This window comes from Dendrobates tinctorius, unplaced genomic scaffold, assembly GCF_039654945.1.
Source record: "Dendrobates tinctorius isolate UK_male_01 unplaced genomic scaffold, ASM3965494v1 ptg000073l, whole genome shotgun sequence".
Classification (NCBI taxonomy): Eukaryota; Metazoa; Chordata; class Amphibia; order Anura; family Dendrobatidae; genus Dendrobates; species Dendrobates tinctorius.
The window spans coordinates 34,966,849-34,984,186 of NW_027361741.1; the positions used below are offsets into that span (position 1 = coordinate 34,966,849).

At 41.4% G+C, this 17,338-nt stretch overlaps 1 protein-coding gene across 1 annotated transcript in view; it reads right to left on the reverse strand.

The window, feature by feature from the left end:
* SIRT4 (sirtuin 4) overlaps nt 1–17,338 on the reverse strand; it is a 52,846-nt gene that overhangs the window by 6,616 nt on the left and 28,892 nt on the right. Inside the window, exon 4 of the transcript XR_012233623.1 lies at nt 3,142–3,294. The gene's annotated coding sequence lies outside the window, so the exon portion shown is untranslated. The remainder of the gene's footprint in view (nt 1–3,141; nt 3,295–17,338) is intronic.

Genomic DNA, 17,338 nt, shown 5'->3' on the forward strand with positions numbered 1-17,338 from the left:
CTGAGTGCTGATATAGTCTTTTTGAAGCCTAGCGTCTTCAGGGCTTTTTTCCCTATCAGCTATTGGCTCTTGTTTTGATAGGGTTTTGGCGGATTACAGACAGCAGCTTTTCTATCCTGTCCTATCTAGTTAGCTTGGGCCCCATCATTTGCTCAGCCTATCTTTCTATCTGTGTGAGTGTTTTTTCATCTTGCTTCACCATCATATGTTGGGGGCTGCCTATTGCTTTGGGGTCTGCTCTGGGGCAGTTTAGATTTCCCTTTCTGTCTTTAGGCTATGTAGTTCTCCGGCTGTGATCGAGGGGACTAGGGCACCGTAGGAACCCCCCACGGCTACTGCTAGTTGTTGTTGATAGGTTCAGGGGTCTGCAATCCGATAGCTGCCAACTTCTCTGGTTTTCTGGACTTAGCTAGTATTTCTGTTTTTGCCTCCTTCGGTGACTCATTCATAACAGTTAACCCTATGTAAATTAAATTACAGCTACACGTAGCGTAATAAATAACATTCACGCTTATATTCATTAATCGAATATTCCTTCAAATTATCAGCTGAGATAAAAGATCCACTACGAAGAATATTGGCGCAAGCAAGACAGTGATCACATTTAAAGCGCCCTCTAATTCGTTTAGTGTGTCCAAATAGATTTTCTTTAGGTGCCACAAAATGACTCTTAATTAATAAATCTTTTAGATTTTTAGATCTACGGGGGGTCATCAAAGGTTGATCTGACAAAATAGATCCAAGAGAGGGCTCACTACACAAAATGGGCCAATGTTTTTGAAAGATTTCTCTCATGTTGTCCCATTCGTGGTTATACTCTGAAATGAAACGAATTGTTTCATCATTCTTCTTGTTTTTCGTTTTAGAATATAACAACTGATCACGTGTTGTCAATTTGGCCTTATTATACCATTTCTTAATACATCTCCTACTATAACGTCATTGTTTAATTCTCTCCCTCAGGTCAGAGGCCTGTGCCTCAAATCTTTGATCTGTTGAGCATATCCGTCGCATCCTCAAAAACTGTCCGACCGGAACGGCCCTGATAGTGGCATGGCTATGTGCAGAATCCGCATGCAATAAGGCATTTATAGATGTTGCCTTTCGGAAAACATCATTCTGGATTGTGGGTAAAGAATCCACCTCCAGACTGATGTCCAAGAAGGCCATCCTAACAGGATCATGTCTGTATGTCAACCGTATGTTAAAACAATTCATATTCAACATAGCCATAAAATCTTCCAACTGCTGCACCGTCCCACGCCAAAATAACAAAATATCATCAATATAACGCAGCCAATACAGCACATGTGATGAATGGGTCACCGAGGAAGATAGCAGACCCAGGCTAAGCCACAAAAGACCAGAGAGGTTGGTAACTAAGCGGATTGCAGACCCCTGATCCTGTCCACACAACTAGCAGTCGCCGTGGAGCATACCTACGATGATCCTAGATGCCTCAGCACAGCCGGAGAGCTAACTAAGTCTAAAGCAAGAAAAGGGAAATCTAAACTGCCCCGGAGCTGACCCCAAAGGAATAGATAGCCCCCAAACATATATTGTCTGTGAGACAAGATGAAAACACAAACGCAGGCAGAAAAATAGACTGAGCAAATGATGGGGCCCACACTGACTAGACAGGACAGGAAAGGAAAGACACTGTCTGCAATCACGCAAAAAAACATGCAAAAAGTCCAACACGTCTGATGCACAAAAAACACTGAAGTCGCACGACTTCGCCCCCACTATATCAGCACTCTGGTGTATTCTGAAAGCAAAGCAAAAATAGACCAATATAACTGGACAAAACAAACTGGAACAAGCAGTAACATATGGGCGGTGATTCAGCACAGCCCCAGCCGGAGCTAGCTGACCCGCACAAAGCAGAGATAGACAAAACCAGATCAAATGCAAACAGAATCGCAAATGAACCACTTAGCTGAACCATGCAGGGAAAGAGCAGGAGACATCAGATCTCAGAAGGCACAGGAAGAAAATCACCAGCAGGGATAGAGGGAGTCAGCTGTCTTAAATCCCAATCAGAAACCCCAGATCTCCAATCGTGTTCCTCATTATCAGGTGGCAAGCCTCTGTCAATCAGATCAGCTCCACTACCTCCAGTAACCACCAGAGGGAGCCCAGAAAGAGAACTCGCAACCCCTCTGTCAATCTGACCAGCTCCACTACCTTCAGTAATCACCAGATGGAAGCCAGAGAGAGAATTCACAACACACATGGTCAGTAGCCTCTGCACCCGCGTCCCCAAACACCAACCTCTCCCACGTACGCGAGTGCACAAGCCGCACCAATGGCCGTGCTGCGTTTTTGCTGTTAAAATTGGTCTTTGAAAGTAAAAAAAATTATGCGTTAGGGCAAAATGCAGCAGTTCGAGGATTAGCTCACATAGAGGGTGGTCCAGGTCGGAGGTCTCGAGGAAGAAACGAACAACCCGCAGACCATCATCATGGCTGATGCATGGCTGATACAGGTGTTTCCACATCTGCGGTCACCAATAACGTGCCTGCATCAACACAGACTCCATCAACCCTAGCCAGGACGTCCGTTGTGTCTTTAACAAAAGAAGGTAATGTTTCAACCAATCCCTTGAGATAATGATCTATAAAATTACAAATTGGATCACATAATCCATCTATTCCTGACACAATCGGACGTCCTGGTGGGTTGACGGGGTCTTTATGTACCTTCGGGAAAAGATAGAAAGTTGGTACTTTTGGAAAGGCAACTGTCAGGCCATCCCACACTTTTTTATTAATTATCCCCAAATCAAATGCCTTTGAAAGATTTTTTGGGAGAGCCGCTGAAAAGGAAACCACAGGACTATGGCTCAATTTCACATATACTTGAGTATCACGAAGCTGACAAAATGCTTCTCATTCATACTTAATTATCGGCCAGATGACGATGTTTTCCCCCTTGTCAGCGGCTTTAATTTCTACATCATCTAATGAATGCAATTCACGAATGCCCTGTCTCTGTTTATAAGTCAGATTATCATAATAACGATATGTTGGTAATTTCTTTAGATCTTCAGCTACCATTCTAGTAAAGATCTCTACTGCGGGACATAGTGACAAGGGGGAAACCTCGTCAATCTGGGAAAAATAGATTTAGGAAACCCACCTTCTCTGGTGGGGTTCTGCTCCTCAAGTAATTCGTCCAATATTCCTATGGCATCTCTCTCAGCGGATGTCCAATTCTCCAACGCATGCTCCCCTTTAATATGTAATTTTTCTAAGATCAATTTTCTTGAAAAAAGGTGGAGATCTTTCAGCGCTGTAAAATAATTATAGCTATTAGGAGAGAAAGATAAACCCTTACTTAACACTTCCATTTGGGCATTTGTCAACATGTGATCAGATAAATTAATTACCTGGAGCTCTCCCTGTGATTTACTCTCAGTCTGTTTGGCAGATGTTCCCTTCTTGAAGTTTTGCCTAGTATTCATCTTACCGCTACTCATTGAGACATAGCTGTTATCTGTTTCAGGTCTATTCTTTTTACTTGTTTGCTCATCCACATATATTGTAGATCTTACAGATGCAGATCGTGATCGAGAGTGGAACCCATTCCTATAGAAGGGGGCGTGACCTTTCACTCGAAGTTCTCCACTTATACATCCTATCCTGTTGCTTATCATTTATATCTCGTTGGAATTTTTTTGATTTTGTCTGTTGTATTTCATCCACCCACTTCCGTATTTCTTCCTCAATCTCAGCATTGAATTTTTTCAATGAATCACTAGACATATCTTTCTTAATGGTATTTTGTAAACCTTCAATCTCCCCTTCGATTGTTTTCAAGGATTCTGCATTCATTTCCTTGAGTATTTCCATGAAACCATAGGAACAGGTGTCTGAACTGGCTACAATACCCCTCAGCGTCACCAGAACCTTGTTTCAGCTGTCTGAGTTTTGCCTGGGCTGTACCGACCCGATTCGGATTGTCATAAATTAACCCAATAGCAGAAAAAAATGCTTCTACTGACATCAATCAAGGGTCATCTGCACGCAATGAAAATGCCCAAACTTGTGTCTCCCCTCGCAATAAGGAATAATAATCCCCACACGCTGTAATTCAGCCCCGGAAGACCTGGGTCTAAGCCGAAAATAAAGTAAGCATGCATTTTTAAACGAAAAAAATTCCTGCCGTTTACCAGAAAAACATTCAGGTAATCTCACCTTAGGCTCTTCAGGGTGGACCCCTGGGCAATTACTCACTTGCTGATGTAAGCAGGCAACTTCCAACGTTAACCGTTGCAGGCGTTGATCAAGATCCTGAACGCTGTTCATATTGCAGAAATCCGGGAAGATTTTTTTTTCACTTTCTCGGGCTGGACAAACTGTTAAGGTTCTGCAGCACAGGACTAGGGTAGGAGGGGGGAAAACTGACCCTGCAATGCGACTAGGCTGATACCCTACGATGGAGTGGGCGACCTATTCCCGGCGAATAGACCCACCGACGATCCTAGGTTAATCTCAAGCGAAGACCTATAGATAGGGAGAAGGGAGTCCCTGAAAGATCTAAGGACTGGGTACAAAAACGGGTCACCTCCTAATAGAAAACAAGGAGAAGGCTGCAGAAACAAACTGACAACAGAAACTAAGACTAGCAGAGCCAGAGGTCCCAGAACTGCACTAATTAAACACAGAAGGCAAAGCAAGGCTCCAAGCCAGACTTCAAGCGGATTAACACTGTTGTCCAGCAAGGAATGGGAGACAGGTGCAGGTTAATAAAGGGTGATACAATCACCTGACCCAAGACAAACCCAGCACCAGGGGAAAAAGACCAGCAGCCAGAACACTACAAGAAAATGGCAGATAGTCACAAACTGAACAGATTCTAACAGATGTGTTGACATAACCACATGTAAGGGTAAACCTCAAGCCCTATAGAATTCCAGAAGCATGGAGAGAGGTGATATCCAATGAGGTAAAGAGGATGCTAGACCTCGGGGTGATTGGATGGTCGAATCCTATCGTTCTCATACCGAAGCCTGACGGTGAGTGGCGGTTCTGCAATGACTACTGCAAACTGAATGAAGTCTCTTGTTTTGATGCTCACGTGATGCCTCATGTGGACAAACTCATTGAGAGACTTGGACCCACAAGGTATATTACAACCCTGGACCTGACGAAGGGCTATTGGCAGATCCCTATGTCCCAGAATGCCAAGGAGAAGATAGGCTTCTCGATGCCTGATGGGTATTTTCAATACACCAGGGTGCCCTTCGGTCTGCAGGGGGCCCCGGCTACCCTCCATAGGGTGATGAATCAGATCCTGGTTCCGCATAAGAAGTATGCCGCAGCGTATCTCGATGACATGGTGGTCTTTAGCCCTGACTGGGCTAGTCATTTGCCAAAGGTACAGGCAGTTCTGGATGCTTTAAGAAATGTGGGGTTCAAGATAAATCCGAAAAAATGTGCCATAGGGAAGGAAGAGGCCAAGTACCTAGGCTATGTCATTGGAAGAGGCAAAATAAAGCCGCAAATCATTAAGATCAAGGCGATTCAATAGTGGCCACAACTACTTTCCAAGAAGCAAGTGAGGCCGTTTCTTTTAATTGTGGGGTACTATCGGTGATTCATTCCAAATTTCGCTATGATTGCCACACCATTGACAGATCTAAAGGCACCAAATCAATGATAGTTAAATGAACTGAAGACACGGTGATGGCGTTCCAGGAACTGAAGAAAGCTCTGTGTAAACATCAAAGAGTTCATGGTCCAGACGAATGCATCAGAAGTTGGCTTGTGAGTCGTGCTAAGCCAAGTAATAAATGGAGAAGAACATCCCATCCTGTATTTGAGCCGGAAGCTCTGGTCATGCAAGAAGAACTACGCCATAGTAGAGAAGTGTCTAGCCATAAAATGGGCCGTGGATACATTGAGGTACTATCTACTAGGCCAGGGGTTTAAACTTGTGTCCCATCATGCCCCTCTGAGATGGTTAAGAGAGAAAAAGGGTAAGAACGCCTGGGTGACTAGGTGATTCTTAGGCCTCCAGGATTTCAAATTCCATGTAGAACAACAGATGCCCTCTCCCGAATGCCCTATCTGGTGTCTGAAGGTGCCAAAGCCCCCGGCTTTGAGCAGGGGGAGAATATGTGACAGGATCACTGGCATGGTGTATGACGGGAGATATGTGTCATGGAGACTGCTTTGCTCCGTGATCTAGAAACCCATAAGTTTATTTTCAGCATGATATGTGCTGAAGGAGTTAAGCGGCCATGTTATGGGTGCGATTTTAGGTGAGTAGGTAAGAGATGGGTGGGATGCCTACTCACCATATCTACACCTCAAGGGTGTGTCTGGGGAGATAAATGTCCAGCCAGTTTTTTTTCTGAGGTCTGTGTTTTGTAGAGGCAAGCAAGCCCTAGGCTGACGCTCCTGTGAGAGCTACCATATTTGTTGGCCCAGAAGTGCTGGGCAGGACTGTCTATGAACTTTTTATTTCCTTTTGAGCAGAAAGGCTGTATTTCTGTTACCATTTTTGGGTTTATGATACAATAAATCACCCAGAGACTTTAACCCCTTTCTGCCATGAGACGTACTATCCCGTCCATGTGCCCTGGGACTTAATTCCCAGGGACGGGATAGTACGTCATAGCGATCAGCGGTGCCCACGATCACGGTGTATCGGGGGTTAAAGGGAAGCATCGGCAGGGAGGGGGCTCCCTCCGTGCTTCCCTGAGACCCCCGCAGCAGCACAATGTGCAGCGCTGCTGCGGGGGGCTCTTTCTCTACAGGCCCCCGGATCCAAGATGGCAACGGGGACCTTCGGGGGCCTGTAGGGAGCTGACTTCCTCACTGCCTGCAAAGCGCAGGCATGAGGAAGTCTGCGTCTATGCCTGTGACAGATCGCTGATCAGTGATCTGTGATGTGACAGATCAGCGATTTATCACAGGACAGTGATGTCCCACCTGGGACAATATAATAAAGTTAAAAAAAAAAAAGTGTAAAAATAATTGTAAAAAAATCGCTAAATAAATTAGTAAAAAAAAAAAAAAATATTCCCCAATAAATTCATTTTTGAAAATAAAAAAAAACAACAAAAGTACACATACTTGGTATCGCCGCGTCCGTAACGACCCACCCTATAAAACTGTCCCATCAGTTAACCCCTTAAAAAATAAAAATGAAAAGCGAAGCAGAAAATAATGATTTATTATCATACAGCCGAAGAAAAAGTGCAATAACGCGCGATCAAAAAGACGCATATAAATATCCATGGTACCACTGAAAACGTCAGCTTGTCCCGCAAAAAACGAGCTGCCATACAGCATCATCCACAAAAAAATAAAAGTTATAGCTCGCAGAATAAAGCGATGCAAAAATAATTATTTTTTACATAAAATAGTTTTCATTGCAAAAAACCGACAAAACATAAAAAAAGACCTAAATGAGGTATTGCTGTAACCGTACTGACCCGCTTTATCAATTTTACCGCACGCGGAACGGTGTAAACGCACCCCCCAAAAGAAATTCATGAAACACTGGTTTTTGTTCATTCTGCGTCCCAAAAATCGGAATAAAAAGCGATCAAAAAATGTCACGTGCCCGAAAATGGTATCAATAAAAATGTCAACTCGTCCCGCAAAGAATAAGACCTCATATGACTTGGTGGGTCAAAATACGGAAAAATTATAGCTCTCAATATGTGGTGATGCAAAAACTATTTTTACAATAAAAAGCGTCTTTTAGCGTGTGACAGCTGCCTAACATAAAAACAGCCATAAATAGTAAATCAAACCCCCCGTTATCACCCCCTTAGTTAGGGAAAAATAATAAAACTAAAAGAAAATGTATCTATTTCCATTTTCCCATTAGGGTTAGGGCTAGAGCTAGGGTTAGGGCTAGGGTTAGGGCTAGGGCTGAGATTAGGGTTAGGGGTGTGTTGGGGTTAGGGTTGGAGTTAGAATTGCGGGTTTCCACTGTTTGGGCACATCAGGTGCTCTCCAAATGCAACATGGCGTCCGATCTCAATTCCAGCCAATTCTGCGTTGAAAAAGTCAAATGGTGCTCCTTCCCTTCCAAGCTCTGCCATTCTCCCAAACAGTGTTTTACCCCCACATATAGGGTATCAGCATACTCAGGACTAATTGCAAAACAACTTTTGGGGTCCAATTTCTCCTGTTACCCTTAGGAAAATAAAAAATTGGGGGAAAAATATAATTTTTGTGGAAAAAAATGATTTTTTTATTTTCACGCCCAGGCATTATAAACTTCTGTGAAGCACTTGGGGGTTCAAAGTGCTCACCACACATCTAGATAAGTTCCGTGGGGGGTCTAGTTTCCAAAATGGGGTCACTTGTGGGGAGTTTCAATAGTTTAGGTACATCAGGGGCTCTCCAAACGCACATGACACCCGCAGACCATTCCATCAAAGTCTGCATTCCAAAACGTCACTACTTGCCTTCCGAGCCCCGACGTGTGCCCATACAGTAGTTTTCTCCCACATATGAGGTATCAGCGTACTCAGGACATATTGGACAACAACTTTTGGGGTCCAATTTCTCCTGTTACCCTTGGGAAAATAAAAAAATTGGAGACTAATTGATCATGTTTGTGGAAAAAATACGATTTTTTTATTTTCACGCCCAGGCGTTATAAACTTCTGTGAAGCACTGGGGGGTTCAAAGTGCTCACCACACATCTAGATAAGTTCCTTAGGGGGTCTAGTTTCCAAAATGAGGTCACTTGTGGGGGCTCTCCAAAAGCAACATGACAGCAAAAGCAGACCATTCCATCAAATTCTGCATTCCAAAACGTCACTACTTCCCTCCCGAGCCCCGACGTGTGCCCATACAGTAGTTTTCTCCCACATATGAGGTATCAGCGTACTCAGGATAAATTGGACAACTTTTGGGGTCCAATTTCTCCTCTTATCCTTGGGAAAATAAAAAATTTGGTGACTAAAAGATCATGTTTGTGGAAAAAATATGATTTTTTTAATTTCACGCCCAGGCGTTATAAACTTCTGTGAAGCACTGGGTGGTTCAAAGTGCTCACCACACATCTAGATAAGTTCCTTGGGGGGTCTAGTTTCCAAAATGGTGTCATTTGTGGGGGGTTTCTACTGTTTTGGTACATCAGGGGCTTTCCAATCGCGACATGGTGTCCGATCTCAATTCCAGCCAAAAACGTCAAATGGCACTGCTTCCCTTCCGAGCTCTGCCATGCGCCCAAATAGTGGTTTACCCCCATATGTGGGGTATCAGCGCACTCAGGACAAATTGCACAATAACTTTTAGGGTCCTGTTACCCTTGGAAAAATAAGAATTGAGGTTGAAAAGATCATTTTTGTGGAAAAAATATGATTTTTTAATTGTACGGCTGTATGTTATAAACTTCTGTGAAACCCTTGTGGGTTCAAAGTTCTCACCACATATCTAGATAAGTTCCTTGGGCAGTCTAGTTTCCAAAATGGTGTCATTTGTGGGGGGTTTCCACTGTTTTGGTGCATCAGGGGTTTTCCAATCGTGACATGGTGTCCGATCTCAATTCCAGCCAAAAACGTCAAATGGCGCTGCTTCCCTTCCGAGCTCTGCCATGCGCCCAATAGTCATTTACACCCACATTTGGGGTATCAGCGTACTCAGGACAAATTGCACAATAACTTTTAAGAACTTTTAAGGTCCTGTTACCTTTGGGAAAATAAAAATTGGGGGTGAAAAGATCATTTTTGTGGAAAAAATATGATTTTTTTAATTGTACCGCTGAACGTTATAAACTTCTGTAAAGCCCTTGTGGGTTCAAAGTTCTCACCACATATCTAGATAGGTTCCTTCAGGGGTCTAGTTTCCAAAATGGGGTCACTTGTGGGGGGTTTCCACTGTTTAGGTACATCAGGGGCTCTCCAAATGCGACATGGCGTCCGATCTGAATTCCAGCCAATTTTGCATTGAAAAAGTCAAATGGCGCTCCTTCCCGTCTGAGGTCTGCCATGCGCCGAAACAGTGGTTCCCCCCCACATATCAGGTATCAGCGTACTCAGGACAAATTGCACAATAACTTTTGCAGTCCAATTTCTCCTGTTACCCTTGGTAAAATAAAAAAAATTGAACCTGAAATATTTTTTTTTGTGAAAAAAAGTTAAATGTTCATTTTTTTTAAATATTCAAAAAATTCCTGTGACGCACCTAAAGGGTTACTAAACTTCTTGAATGTGGTTTTGAGCACCTTAAGGGGTGCAGTTTTTAGAATGGTGTCACTTTTGGGTATTTTCTATCATATAGACCCCGCAAAGTGGCTTCAAATGTGATGTGGTCCGTAAAAATAAAATGGTGTTGCAAAAATGAGAAATCGCTGGTCAATTTTTAACCCTTATAACTTCCTAACAAAAAAAAATTTTGGTTCCAAAACTGTGCTGATGTAAAGTAAACATGTGGGAAATGTTAATTATCAAGTTTTTTGTGTGCCGTATCTCTGTGAGTTAAGGGCATAAAAATTCAAAGTTGGAAAATTGCGAAAGTTTCAAAATTTTCGCCAAATTTACATTTTTTTCACAAATAAGCGCAAGTTATATGAATGAAATTTTACCACTAACATGAAGTACAATATGTCAGAGAAAACAATGTCAGAATCACCGGGATCCATGGAAGAGTTTCAGAGTTATTACCTCATAAAGGGACAGTGGTCAGAATTGTAAAAATTGGCCCGGTCATGAACGTGCAAACCACCCTTGGGGCTTAAGGGGTTAACCCACATGTGCCTGTGTCTACCTCGAGGAGCAACTAAATGAGCTGACCTGCCACAGTATATAGGTGTTGTGTCTGGGATTTTATTGTTTTCATTTTAATAAGCCACTAATAAAGATTTTTTAGAGGGTTATTTACGTTAACTGTTTTGATTTAGACCTCAGATTTAAAATCCATTTCTATTTTGGTACTCCAAATGACATCAATAAAAACATCATCTGATATCGCAAAAACAATTCCCTACTTACATTTGTAGTCTATCAACGGAGAAACAGATTTTCCACTTTACCAGTAGCTCAAAGGTGCTGGAAAAGCAATGTGACTCCTAAAAACCAATTAATTAAAATCCACGCTCCCGAACGGTTCACCTCCTGACCTCTGCTGGGTGCCCAAACCACATCCAACAACCAAATGTATGGCATCGCTGGAGAGGGGAAAATTCTCTTAAAAAGGTTCTCCTGGTCTAAATCCGTGATAACCTATTGGATGAATAGTTCATCAACATTAGACCACTGGGGTCTAACACCCGGCACATTCACTTATTAGGTGAAAACTGCTCCTGCAGCAGACCATAGAATCATAGAATGGTAGAGTCGGAAGGGACCTCCTGGGTCATCTGGTCAAACCCCCTGCTCAAAACAGGATTCACTAAATCATCCTAGACAGATGTCTGTCCAGCTTCCGTTTGAAGACTTCCATCGAAGGAGAAATCACCACCTCCCGTGGCAGCCTCTTCCACTCATTGATCACACTGTGTTATGAAGGTTTTGTCCCTCTGACAATTTTGAGTGTTCCTGATAGATTTCAGAAATGACTTCAAATTTTTCCTATCACGTAAGGTTTTTGAGAAATGATACGAAACATTATAATATTCTGTTATAATTCTAAAAACTGCCCATCTATGTACAAGAATATACATAATATAATACTACCTCATGTACAAGAATATAACTGCTCTAATAATGCTCCTATGTACACGAATATAACTACTATAATACTGCTCCTATGTGCAAGAATATAACTACTATAATACTGTTCCTATGTACAAGAATACAACTACTATAATACTGCTCCTCTGTGCAAAAGTATAGCTAATATAATACTGTCCCCTATGTACAAGAATATGACTACCATAATACTCTACTATATGTACAAGAATATAACTAAAATAGTACTGCCCTATATGTACAAGAATATAACTACAATAATACTGCTCCTATATGAACAAAAACATAACTACTATAAAACTGTCCCATAAGTTCAAGAATATAACTACCGTATATACTCGCATATAAGCCAAGATTTTCAGACCATTTTTTTGGGCTGAAAGTCCCCCTCTCGGCTAATACGTGAGTCATATACCAGGGGTCGGTGGGGGAGGGGGGCCTAATGTATGGAGCACCTTATGGGGCATAATGTATTGGGCATCTTATGGGGAAGCATATGGGGGCATAATGTATGGAGCATCTTATGGGGGCATAATGTACAGAGCATCTTATGGGGACAAAATGTATGGAACATCTTATGGGGCATAATCTATGGAGCATTTTATGGGGCAGCATATGGGGAATATTATTCTATGGAGCATCTTATGGGGCCATTATTAACCTTTGTGCAGCATTATATGGGGTGTATTTTGTATGGAGCATCTTATGGGGCCATCATGAACTGTATGGATCATTATATGGGGCTCCTGATTCAATATGGATATTTAAAAACATTTAACCTACTGATGTCTCAATTAATTTTACTTTTATTGGTATCCACTTTTATTTTTGAAATTTACCAGTAGCTGCTGCATTTTCCACCCTAGGCTTATACGTGAGTCAATAACTTTTCCCAGTTTTTGGTGGCAAAATTAGGGGGATCGGCTTATACTCGGGTCGGCTTATACACGAGTATATACGGTACTATTATACTGCCTCCTATGTACAAGAATATTACTAGTATAATACTGCACCATATATACAAGAAAATAACAGTTATAATACTACTTCCTATGTAGAATAACATAACTATTACTGTCCCTATGTAGAATAATATAGCTACTATAATACTGCCCATAAGTACAAAAATATAACTCCTCTAATTCTGCCTCCTATATGTGAGAATATAGCTACCATAATACCGCCTACAATTTACAATAATATAGCTACTATAATACTGACCCTATGTACAATAATATAACTACTATAAATGAGTCAAATAAAATAAATACTAAAACACTGACCATATATACAAGAATATAGCTACTACAATATGGCCACCATGTACAAGAAAATAACTATGATAAATCTGCCCCTATGTACAAGAATATAACTTCTATAATTCCGTCTACAATGTACAAGAATATAACCACTAGAATACTGCCCAAATGTTCAAAAATATAACTACTATAATACTGCCCCTATATACATGAATATAACTACTATAATACTGCTCCTATGTACAAGAATATAACTACGAAAATACTTGCTCTATGTGTAGGAATATAACTATTATAACACTGCCACTATGTACAAGAATATAACTACTATAATACTGCCTCTATGTACAAGAATATAACTACTATAATACTGCCTCTATGTATAAGAATATAACTACTATAATACTGCTACTATGTGCAGAAATATAACTATTATAACACTGCCACTAAGTGCATGAATATAGCTACTATAATTCTGCTCCTAAGTGAAAGAATAAAACGACTATAATACTGCCTCCTATGCTCAAGAATATAAATACTATAATACTAAATAACATTGTATGATTTTACATAATTAATTTACACTTTATTTCATGAAATAAGTAATATAATAGAAAAACAGAACTTAATATTTAGTACAGAAACCTTTGCATATAATTACAGAGGTCAGATGTTTCCTGTAGTTCTTGACCTACTCCTCCATACAGATCTTCTCCAGATCCCTCTGGTTTCGGAGCTATCATTGACCAAATTGGAGTTTCAGCTCCCTCCAAAGACTTTCTATTGGGTTCAGGTCTGAAGACCGGCTAAGCCTCTCCAGGACCTTGAAATGCTTCTTACAAAGCCACTCTGAATAATGAATCCCGTGTGGCGCTCCATACAGAATAATGGACCTAATATAATGCTCATAATGTAGACTATAAACTGTTGTTTCTTTAAAACCTTACGTGATACAGATTTTTGGAGCAAATATTCGTGTTCAGCATATCAAAATCTATAAGATACAATAATTCCTCAGGGGACAGGAACTTCCCTGAAATTTGTTGCGTAGTGTCACGCTCACTGTCAAAAAGTTTTTTCTAAGATCTAATCTGTGTCTCCTGCCATTGTTTCATCCCGTTGCTTCTAGTCTTTCCTTGTGCAAATGAGAATAACGATGATCCTTCTACAATGTGACAGCCCTTGAGATATTTGTAGACAGCTATTAAGTCTCCTCTCAGTCTTCTTTTTTGCAAGCTAAACATTCCCAACTCCTGTAACCGTTCCTCATAGGACATGGTTTTCAGACCGGTCACCATTCTGGTCGCTCTTCTCTGAACTTGCTCCAGTTTGTTAATGTCTTTTTAAAGATGTGGTGGACAAAACTGGACACAGTATTCCAGATGAGGTCTGACCAAAGAGGAGTAGAGGAGGATAATGACTTCACGTGATCTAGATTGTATGTTTCTGTTAATACATCCCAGAATTGTCCACCAAAGTAAAAAAGTGATCTGCACCGCTAGTATTGATGTAGCCAGATGTACCAGGTGTATAATTATGCTGTCGGCATATGAACCTGTGCCTTCGGGTGCCCACCACGGGAAGCAAACAATACTTGAAGTCCTGACACAAGAAAATAAATAGGTGGCATTCACTAGTCTTGAAATTCCATCCTTTTATTGAAAATGGTTAAAAGATCTTCAATGTGAGAATGAGTATTGGAGTGTACGAGCGACGATGGCAGTTTCGCACTATTGCGCTTCTACGGGTCAACAGGTCAAAGGAAATGACGAGGGATAAAATACCTGTGTACAGGTACACTCCTCCCCCAAACAATCCCCGAAACACCACAATAATGAAATATACAATACACACAATGCATGTGCAAATTATAAAAAACATAAGTGAATAAAAACAAATTCATAACTGTCATTGAAGCCAATGGATTCTACTGCACAAGTGCGCATAATCCATCTGGCTTCTCTTCTGAGAAGGAGTTTATTTAAATATCTCCCTTGCGAGGGGTAAGAAGACATTTTCCAATCCTGTAAAGGACAAACATTCTGGTCTCCTCCATGGAAATCCCTGATATGATTAATCAAGCGGGGTACTCCTTTTCCTGAAGTAATGGATTTGAAATGTTCCCTAAATCTCACGTATAGCGGACGTATTGTCTTGCCTATGTAAAAATATCTGCAAGGGCAGAAAATTACATATACGACAAAATCAGTTTTACATGAAATAAAATCAAAAATACAATGTGAGATAGCTCCAATTTGTAAGTGGCGACTTGTGATATGATATCTACAGAAAGAACAATGACCACACTTATGATTACCCCTAGGGGCTCTCAATCTCAGCCAATCATTACTGTCCTTTTTAATGCGCTTCGGCACCAAAATCTCTTTCAAACTGGTGCTACGTCTACATGAGATCAAGGGACTTCTTGAAATAATTTCTGTGAGATCCTTATCACGTTCTAAGATTTGCCAATTTTTCCTGATAATGGACTGAATAGAATTGTCCATGGGACTATACTGAAAACAAAAAACAATCTCTTCTCTTTTTTGTCATTTTTCTTACTCCCATACTGACCCATGTTACAGATCAGCCTTTAGTTCTGTCTAGTGCCGCTTTCAATAATGCATCCGGATACCCTCGCTCTCTAAATCTTTCATGTAGTTCAATCGATTGTTTGATGAACCTTTCATTAGTATTATTCTTTTTAGTCTGGGGAACTGGCTATAAGGCAAGGATTGCTTAGTATAAATCAAATGAAAGCTATCAAATTGCATCTTAGAGTTAGTCGAGGATGGTTTCCGATAAACTGTGGTTCAGATCATCATTTTTAATTTAAACAAAAACGTCCAAAAATTCCAACGCCAACCCACCAAATTTGGATGTGAAGAACAATTCTCGGCATTGGAACGGTTGAGGTGATCAACAAAGTTGTCAAAGGATTCCTGTGTGCCGTCCCACACCATGAATATGTCAATCACATACAGTAGAGACCAAAAATTTGGACACACCTCATTCAAAGAGTTTTCTTTATTTTCATGACTATGAAAATTGTAGATTCACTCTGAAGGCATCAAAGCTATGAATTAACACATGTGGAATTATATAATTAACAAAAAGTGTGAAACAACTGAAAATATGTCTTATATTCTAGGTTCTTCAAAGTAGCCACCTTTTGCTTTGATTACTGCTTTGCATACTCTTGGCATTCTCTTTATGAGCTTCAAGAGGTAGTCACCGGAAATGGTCTTCCAACAGTCTTGAAGGAGTTCCCAGAGATGCTTAGCACTTGTTGGCCCTTTTGGCTTCACTCTGTGGTCCAGCTCACCCCAAACCATCTCGATTGGGTTCAGGTCTGGTGACTGTGGAGGCCAGGTCATCTGGCGTAGCACCCCATCACTCTCCTTCTTGGTCAAATAGCCCTTACACAGCCTGGAGGTGTGTTTGGGGTCATTGTCCTGTTGAAAAATAAATGATGGTCCAACTAAACGCAAACCGGATGGAATAGCATGCCGCTGCAAGATGCTGTGGTAGCCATGCTGGTTCAGTATGCCTTCAATTTTGAATAAATCCCCAAGAATGTCACCAGCAAAGCACCCCCACACCTCCTCCTCCATGCTTCACGGTGGGAACCAGGCATGTAGAGTCCATCCGATCACCTTTTCTGCATCGCACAAAGACACGGTGGTTGGAACCAAAGGTCTCAAATTTGGACTCATCAGACCAAAGCACAGATTTCCACTGGTCTAATATCCATTCCTTGTGTTCTTTAGCCCAAACAAGTCTCTTCTGCTTGTTGCCTGTCCTTAGCAGTGGTTTCCTAGCAGCTATTTTACCATGAAGGCCTGCTGCACAAAGTCTCCTCTTGACAGTTGTTGTAGAGATGTGTCTGCTGCTGGAACTCTGTGTGGCATTGACCTGGTCTCTAATCTGAGCTGCTGTTAACCTGCGATTTCTGAGGCTGGTGACTCGGATGAACTTATCCTCCGCAGCAGAGGTGACTCTTGGTCTTCCGTTCCTGGGTCGGTCCTCATGTGAGCCAGTTTCTTTGTAGCGCTTGATGGTTTTTGCCAATACACTTGGGGACACTTTCAAAGTTTTCCCAATTTTTCATACCGACTGACCTTCATTTCTTAAATTAATGATGGCCACTCGTTTTTCTTTACTTATCTGCTTTTTTCTTGCCATAATACAAATTCTAACAGTCAATTCAGTAGGACTATCAGCTGTGTATCCACCAGACTTCTGCACAACACAACTGATGGTCCCAACCCCATTTATAAGGCAAGAAATCCCACTTATTAAACCTGACAGGGCACACCTGCGAAGTGAAAACCATTTCCGGTGACTACCTCTTGAAGCTCATCAAGAGCATGCCAAGAGTGTGCAAAGCAGTAATCAAAGCAAAAGGTGGCTA